This window comes from Channa argus, chromosome 5 (genome assembly GCF_033026475.1).
Source record: "Channa argus isolate prfri chromosome 5, Channa argus male v1.0, whole genome shotgun sequence".
In the NCBI taxonomy this organism is placed as follows: Eukaryota; Metazoa; Chordata; class Actinopteri; order Anabantiformes; family Channidae; genus Channa; species Channa argus.
In genome coordinates this window covers 17,570,248-17,579,441 of record NC_090201.1, presented here as the reverse complement: position 1 = coordinate 17,579,441, position 9,194 = coordinate 17,570,248, and positions in this window count along the sequence as shown.

Below are 9,194 nucleotides of genomic sequence, written 5' to 3'. Positions count from 1 at the left end.
AGTGAACTGCAAAGATTTGCAGAGAGACAGTAATGCGGATTGTTACAGGGTAGATAAGACTGACAGCAACAAATAAACAGAGCAAGAAACACGCCTACTGTTTTTGTACAGCATTTTACTACTAACAGAATGGAGCCCAGATTGCTGAGCTTTACACTTATCAGATCCCCCTAGGTATTTTCTTTTAGCTGGACCTGTTCCCTGTTTAACTGACATAGTGTCAACTGATACAAGGTGTAATAAGGTAAAGGCTGCAGCTTTGATTTACATAGAGTTTTTTCGCTTGTTTTTCTTTTAAGGTAATGTATGAATAATCTGGAACTTACAATCACTCACACCCTTTGTTTCCAGTCACTTTGCATACATATAGTTTGTGTGGTGTTACGTTAACTATGTCACCTAACTTAACTGGGCTAAGCAAACCCAACACTGACATGCACACTAACCAAACATAGCAATACAATGGTTAGAAACAACTCAAGTGTTGAATCAATAGGGGCAAAATGCAGAGGTGTGTGTGTGTGTGTGTGTGTGTGTGTGTGTGTGTGTGTGTGTGTGTGTGTGTGTGTGTGTGCAGAGAGAACAGAGTGTTCTTATGCTAGCGTTCGTAAATCCTTTACAGCTTGGGCATGAGGGCTCCCAAAACCCAAAAGGCTTCTCATTACACATTAGCCATACATGAACTAGGCTCTCACTAATCCTCCATTATGATTTCAGGCACATTTTTTGGGATTCTTCTGAGGCCGAAGTGACCAACAGAGAAGGAGCTGAACATTTAGCTTCATTTACAATTTATGTGTGTGTGATTAAAAATGAAGAGAAAAGTTCTTGTTTTGTGTGATTGATGCTGCAGGAAACAGTCAGCATTGATAATAACTCATTTAAAAATGAAAGAAAAGTAATGTAATTTGATTCAGTTCAGTAAAGCATGTGTTCATTCCTGTAGTGAATCTTCTGTCAAAACCCTTACTATGTTTCACCAAACACACACACACAACAGGAGCAACTAGGTTGTGGTTCAGTAACTCGTGTGGGATGTGACAGTATGAGCTGGGAGTTGAACAGATAATCCTGGGACTGGTAGATGACTGCTCTAACTCCTGAGTCACAGTAACCCAGTGGGGACAATAGACTTCATGTCCAAACCACCTCTCTTCGTACTTCAGCCCTCCCCGCTTCTCTGCACTGTGATGTCACCACTCAGAGGAAGTTCCTTATAAAGTTCGTCAGGGAGAGGGTAAAAAAACCAGGGAGAGAGATAAGCACTGTCAGACAGATGGAGCTTTAACTCGTGTCACAGAGGATATCCTTCACAGGATCTTTGCTCCTGCTTTATGACTCACAGTGACATTTTGCAACCACATCCCACGTTGTCCTCCTCAAAAAGTAACACCTTCACCTTGTTTTCCTTTTAGCAGCACTGGGAGCAGAAAGAAATTTCCCTTTGTGGCCTGCACTTCAACACATTTTTTTACTTATGAAGTGACGCTACAGTCTCTCGCTGATTACTCTAACCATTACTTTTACTCTCATAAAGGAAGGAAGGGTGGTGTTTTGTTGGATACAAGGCAAAAATAAACTATATCATCAGTGTAAATGATTTATTCACTAAAGAGTACACAGCATTGGTTGCCCCTGCCTGCTGAGGTAATTAAATTACAAGCATATTCAGCCTGCGTCCAAAGTTCACAGCGATATTAAAACAGCAGCAAAAGGTTTAGTGGTGTGTTGAGGTGACGTCAAGCCTCTTTGCCTGCAGAAGATTCCAGTGAAAAGGGGTTTGTGTTTGTTTTTTCTCTGTGTGCACAGATTCTTTTTAGGGACTGGTTTAAACTACGGTTAGCTGTCTGTCCGAATGTAAAAACTAAAGCTGATCAAATATTTTGTGGCCAGGAAGGTCTGCAAACATCTACCTTTTGGGTACAATATCAGCTGCCTTTAAAAATTGCAACTTTATTTATAAAAGTAAAGTATTTGCTTAACCCACAACCCATTTGAGCTTTTTCCGGTGCTTGTCATTTTTGCATAGAGCTTGCTCAGTCGTTGCAGAGCTGCTTTAGTTGGTCATAACAGATGGTCGGATACGGTAGCTTAGCTTAGCTTAGAGTGAGACAAAGAAAATGTTTCAGGGTTATGCAGGGTTATGTATTGGGCTTTGGGCTATATCAAACCCCTGGAATGATTTCTTGCAGGGTGCCACAAGACTCCAACAAATAATAATGTGCAACATACAGTTTTGACACTTTGGCTTTTGTACAAATGACAAAAACAAGACATGGTGTTTTAATTCATGAGCAATTTTTTTACCTTTGGACAGAATCAAGGAATCCTTTTCCCCATTTTCAGTCATTTCCAGTTCTAAGCTGAGTTGATTGGCTGCTGACAGCCACTTCTATTACCGAGTAGACATGGGAGTGGTGTCAATCTGCTCATGTAACTCTCCGAAACAAAAGCAAATAATCCTCCAAATGTCAAACGGTTCATTTAAAAGGCATAAACTACTATTCACCTATATTGTAATGACATCTTAAATGTTATTTAAAATCAGAATGAACTACTTTTGACTGATGTGCTTGTTCTGCAATAGGGCTGAATAAAAAATGTAGTATTGTGTTAAAACACGCTGCTCATATCCTAACTGTTCCAACAGTAGCTCACAGAGTGAACACAATTTTCTCTTCAACACGAATATAACCAACCTTCGTGGTTCACACTGTAAAAGAGCATCCACTCTGTGCAGCTGTGAGCACTGTAGCCAAAGTTCAGTCTGACACATCGCAGCGTATTACCGCCGGATCGTGGTTTCGTCTGCCAGATCCACACACACTTGGCTCCAGCCGTGGAAACAAAACACAAATCCCCAGGCAACGAATGGTCATTCCTCACTACAGCGTAAATAGAACCATATTAAAGCATTTCTACTTGTTAACCATACCAAACCCCTGAGTGTCCCTCAGCTTTTTAAGTTATTAATCACTTCCTGTATTGGTAGAAAGACTGCTGGGAAATGAAGGGATTTCAGAGTAAATTGCCTCATACATATACACAGGTAATTTGGACCGCAATACAATCAATAGCAGTAATAACAAGTCATCATTGCATCACACCAGGACATTGTTATTTTAAGTGGTTGAAGCAGCCACAGCCTGCTGTTAGTAACGGGTGGAGCGAGCTCATCCGCCCCCTTGATGATGACAGGGTGTGTTTAGTCTCCAGAACCTGAGGATCACTTTAGACGTAGACTGGGGGAGTTATTAGCGAGCTTATCCTATGACTGAGACTGAATCAAAGTCATGGTTGTAATTTACACTGTGGTTTGCATACTTTAATGTTGGGAAGCAACATTAAAGAATGTGAATATACGGTTGACTCCACATTCACATTCACACATAATACTATACACAGACACCCACGGTGCTCTCATATGTGTCTGATGATTGGGGAGAAGCTGTGAAAACGACAGCTGTGGTGTGATGGAGAATGTCTCACTGAGCCGACTCTGTCCAGTCGCCAGATCACAACCAACTCTGCTCACAGGCTGCAGCAATGGAGTGCCACAGAGGGAAACAGACTCCTAACATGCCTTGTTTCCGGGCTCAGAACATCAGTTATCCTCTGCCTACGCTTTAGTTTTCTGCTTTGGCTGTGTTATTCAATCTTAAAAGAGGTTTTATGAACAAATACATTACCAGTTACCCAGAAAGTAATGCCTGTATTGTATTTCAAACAGCCAAAACAGAAGTTTCTGGCATTTGGCCGATGAGTATCCCAGGTTTCCTGTGGTCGTGAGGTCAGCCTGTGCAGGAGAGGGTTTAGGCTTCATTTAAAGTTTCAATCTATTAATCTTTTGCAGCAACTTATTGCTCTGGGGGTTTGCTTTTCTCCTCATTTCCTGATTCAGACTCGCTCATGGGGAATATTAGAAACACTAGGACCCAAAGAACCCAGCTCTTCTGATAAAGATATCAGATGCTATCCACCAAGGAGATCAACCTTCAAAGGGAGGCACTTGGGCATAAATCAATAGCCACAGGGTTAAGGCTACAGGTTGCTCTCTATGTGCACTAACATGTGTAATGAAGGATGAGGTCCACAGATGAGCTGCAGTCTGTGAGCCAATCAGATCTTTGTTTCTCGTTTGTCTATTTATGAATGTACCTTAATGTGTTCATGTGGCAGAGCCCAGTGACATGAACTGAGTCATTTAGGGTAGAGCATGTGCTTTGTCAGAGAGCTTTTTGTTCTATTCATGTGTGGATTTACAGGCCGTGATGAAGTCAGACTGACTACCTGACCTGGTGCTGGCCAGCAGCCACATTAATTCCACACGACACAAATTCTCTGGATCACTGCTCACACAAGCCTCCTAATGAGCCAGCCTACAGGTTCAGGAGAATGCAGATGAGATCCAGCTCCCATTTTCCATTGCCTACAAGGAGGCTGGCTGTGGAGACGCATACGTTTATGGCAAAATGTGGCGCTCCAGGGGGAGAACCATGCGTGGGTGGAAATAGAGTCCTGTCCTAAAGTCAATGGTAAGGGTATGAGGACTATAATGGCCTCAGGGCTGTTTGCTGAAAACTAACCCAGATGAATAACTGAACTGCCAGCTACACCACAAAAACATTTGTTCCTTTTCTCAAAAGCCAATACAAAACACGAAACCACGGCCATGTGCTCCAGAACAATGAACTCTGGGAGTCCATATGTCATAGTCAACAGGTTACTATAACTAACAGCAATGAAAGGGTAGGCCATTTTTTGAATTCTGGGCAGGTGTTCACCTCATTTCAATTTTATAGTTACTTATTATAATAGATTACTCTTTTCACAATTTCACTGTGAAAGGTTTTTGCTGTTTGTCATGTTATAATATAGAATATAGAGGCAGGTGCTTAAAACTAATATGAAATGGTGCTAATTATTGCTATTAAAATTTTCGGAAGTTTTATCATAGAGAAATTCTAAATAAGAAGTATACACATGCACATGCTTTAAAATGGCTAGGTATGTGAGTGGGCTTTTTAACTGAAAGGCTGTATGTATAAGGAAAGCTATCATAAATGTTAACCAAACAAATGAAACATATCAATGGTTTCTAAAACAAGAAAGAAGGGATCAATAGAACTTCTGATGTCTTTTAGCATGATATCCAATTCCAGTGACTTTTGATATTAACTAATGCATGGTATACATTGTTCACCACCATTATTAAAGTACCCAATCAGGGAAAATCTTGTGGAGTTTATCCTCCTGGTGGAGTTCAGAAACGTGGAGAGTGTGTGCCAAAAATCACTAAACCTACTCTGGAGGCTCGTAATTGTCCGAGAATATACTAAGACTGCTTTAAAATGATGGAAAGTGACTCATTCTACACAATACTGTAATACTGAGACCAAGACAAGACAAAGGGCAAATTAGAGGCTTCACTGGAGCCACCTTTATTGCTTTGTAAATATAGCTCTGCATGGAAAGCACATGCAAAGTCACTTTTAAATAAGGCTGTAATTATCCTGGAGCCAACAGATTATTTTTGGCTCTGCTTAAAAATAATTGGTTGTCACAGTTGTGCACCCTCTTTTTCAAATTACAGTATGTAAGTGAAGTTGGAGGATCTCAAAGTCGGATTACTTGGATACAATAGTGTGATTTAGATTTAGCATCACAAACTTACCTCAGGCTTTTTCCTAAAGGTCTCCTTTAAATTCAATATATAGGAACCAGTTTATACATTAGTAGAATCCCTTATACCGACAGCTACAGTTTGAAGAGCTGTTGAAATGTAGAATGAATGTTAGCTTGATCTTGTAAATTAGACAAAAAAAAAAATCTAAGTTTAGTTTCCACTGTCTTTTTTTCACCTTCTAACAAACTCTACAGATGCTGTCCTCCACACTCTGCTGTAGTCCCTGGCAGGAAGTAAATCAGCCAGGGAGCCACCTCAGACCAAACACTGAGAGGGCCTCTGGAGCCTGACAGTGTGGGAGGTGTGCACTGAGCTCAAGGGGCACAGTGTGCTTGTTACTTCCTTGTTAAGTAAAAAATCAGACTCTGCTGTATACACAGACATGCATATAAACTCATATTGACTCATGCTAAAATGTGTGCACACATACTGTAGTTGCCTGCACACAGTCAAGTTTACACATTTTATTTTCAGATTTTTTCCCCCCTGAGCGCAGTAGTACATACTTAAAACCCTCTATCCACAAATCTGCCTCTAACACTATATTTACTGTAAATTCTCTGGCATAATTACCCCGTAATTTGGAGCTTTCCCTCAATCTTCACATAAAAAAAATGTAATAAAAGGAAAAAGAGTGTAATTTTATACAACCCCAATTCCAAAAAGATTGGGAAGACATTTGAAAAGTAAATAAAAACAGAATGCAATGGTTTGCAAATTTGATCAATCCATATTCTATTCACAATAGAACATAAACAACATATCAGATGTTGAAACTGAGACATTTTACCAATACATGGGAAATATTAGCTCATTTTGAATTTAATTGCAGACATTTAAAAAAAGTTGGAACATGGTGATGTTTAACGCTGTTTAGCATCCTCTCTTCTTTAAACAACTGTCTCTAGATGCAAGTGAGGACACCAGTTTTAGTTCTCAGAGTTTGGGGAGAAGAATGTTGTCCCATTCTTGTCTGACGCAGGATTCTAGCTGCTCAACAGTCCTGGGCCATCAGTGCTGGTTTTTACGTTTTATGATGAATGTTAAATGTTTTCAATTGGTAGTAATAATATTAATATTAATATTAATATTAATATCAATAATAATAATAACAACAACAACAACAACAACAATAATAATAATAATAATAATAATAATAATAATAATAATACATTTTTATTTAGAACCACCTTTCAGTTCACTCAAGATCACTGTACAAAGAAGCAACAATCAACAACAAACAATAAAGTATGAACAGAGCACAAGAGCAAACAACCTAAAGTTAAAATTGCCTAATAGGCTAATTAAGTGAAAGTGGGAAATCACAAAGAATAGGACATTTTAAACAGATAAGTTTTCAGTAATGATTTGAATAGGAAAAAATAATCAGTTTTACAAATATTGTCGGTGAGAGAGTTCCAAAGATGGGAGACAATGGGACTGAATGCCCTAGAGCCCATGGTACTTAACTGTGCAGTGGGTATGGAAAGAAGACACATAGTGGAAGAACAAAGAGTACAGAAAGGGGTATATGATTGTAATTGCTCTGAAAGGTAAGGTGGTGCAAGGTTATAAAGGGCTTAATATGTAAGGAGGAGGATTTTAAAGTCAATACGATATTTGATGGGAAGCCAGTGAAGCAGTTGAAGAGTGGGGGTGACATATTGTATCTTGGGAGTCTGGGCTATAATACAAGTAGCAGAGGTCTGAACCAGTTGACGTTTGTGTAGAAGCTTGTGTGAATACCAGATAACAGTGCATTACAGTAGTCAAGACGGAAAGTGACCAGAGAGTGGATGTTATGCAGGGCAAGAGCAGGACGAGCAATGTTACGAAGCTGAAAGTAAAATGTTTTGTGGTGCTATTGTGGTGCTAAGATAAGGTGCTATTAAAGAGAACAGCCATGTTACTAATCTGGGGGGAAGGAGTAACAGAGTACCCATCAATAGGAACGGAGAAAGTCTCAGACTTTGAAAGGGTGGATTTGGTGCCTATCAGAAAAACCTTAGTCTTACTAATATTAAGCTGAAGGAAGTTTAAATTAAACCAAAATTTTATTTCATATAAACACTTGATGAGACAGCTCGTGGGACAGGATTGGTCAGGGTTGGTGGATATATAAAGGTGTGTATCGTCTGCATAGAAAGGAATAAAAGGTGAAAGTTCTGGAATGCAGGCAGGTTAGTTCAGCACCCAGTATCTTCTTCTGTGAAGCCATGCTGTTGTGATGGATACAATATGTGGTTTAGCATTGTCTTGCTGAAATGTGCAAGGCCTTCTCTTAAAGACACATTGTCTGGATGTGAGGATATGTTGCTCTAAAACCTCTATGTACTTTTCAGCATTGATGCCGAAAAGATGTGGAAACTGCCCTCACCATAGGCCCTAATGCAGCCTCATGCCATCAGAAATGCAGGCTTTTGAACTGTCCGCTGATAACAAGCTGGATGGTCCCTCTCCTCTTTAGTCAGCAGAACAGGATGTACATGGTTTCCAAAAATAATTTCAAATTTTAATTCATCCAACCAAAGAACAGTTTTTCTTTTTGTCTTAGCCAATTTAAGTGAGTTTGGGCAAAAGAAATTGGTGGGGTTTCTGGATTGTGTTCACATACAGCTTCTTCTTTTCACGATAAAGCTTTTTAACTTAGATTTGTAGATTACACAGTGAACTGTGTTCACAGACAGTGATTTCTAGAAGTGTTCCTGAGCCCATGCAGTGATGCCCAGTAAAGAATCACATCAGTTTTTAATGCAGTGCCTCCTGAGGGCCCGAAGATCACATGCATCTAGTTTTCACCTTTGACCTTGTCCCTTTTGCACAGAGATTCCTCCTGATTCTCTGAATCTTTGATTATATTATAGACTGTAGATGTCAATGTTTAGACACAGTTTGTCTGAGAACGGTGAACCTCTGTCCATCTTTACATTCAAGAGGCTCTTCCACTCTGAAATGCTCTTTTTATACTCAGTCGTGTTACTCACCTGTTGCCAACTAACATTTGTTTTTAATTTGTGGCTATTACTTTGCCACATAATGTAGGTTATCTTTTGTTTTTTTTGTTTTCAGCTATATCAAATATATTGATATCAGAGGATTTATTTCTAACAGCCTGATTATTGTCCCTGCTTGATTAAAATGTTGCCATAATACCCTATAATAACTCAGTATACGGTTAAGCACAGAGATTAAGATTAAAATGTGGGTAATTTTCCATGATCCTGTGTGATGTCTGAGAAATCAGTATCTGCATACTTCATTTGTAGGCGACATCCAGCTCATCACTTCACCAAGCTTATTCCATTTGCTCATTATTTAATCATATCTATTTCCATAACTCTTATCTGCTGCTAGGATGGGATAGCTGGAGGAAGAGGAGCCTAATGTTTACATTTGCCCCACCACACACTTTATTTTCCCACAGACTGAGCCTCTCAGTTCACCATTGTGCCATAAAGGACACACAGAGAGAAGGTCACACTGTGATAGAAAGCCTCATCAAATGTTT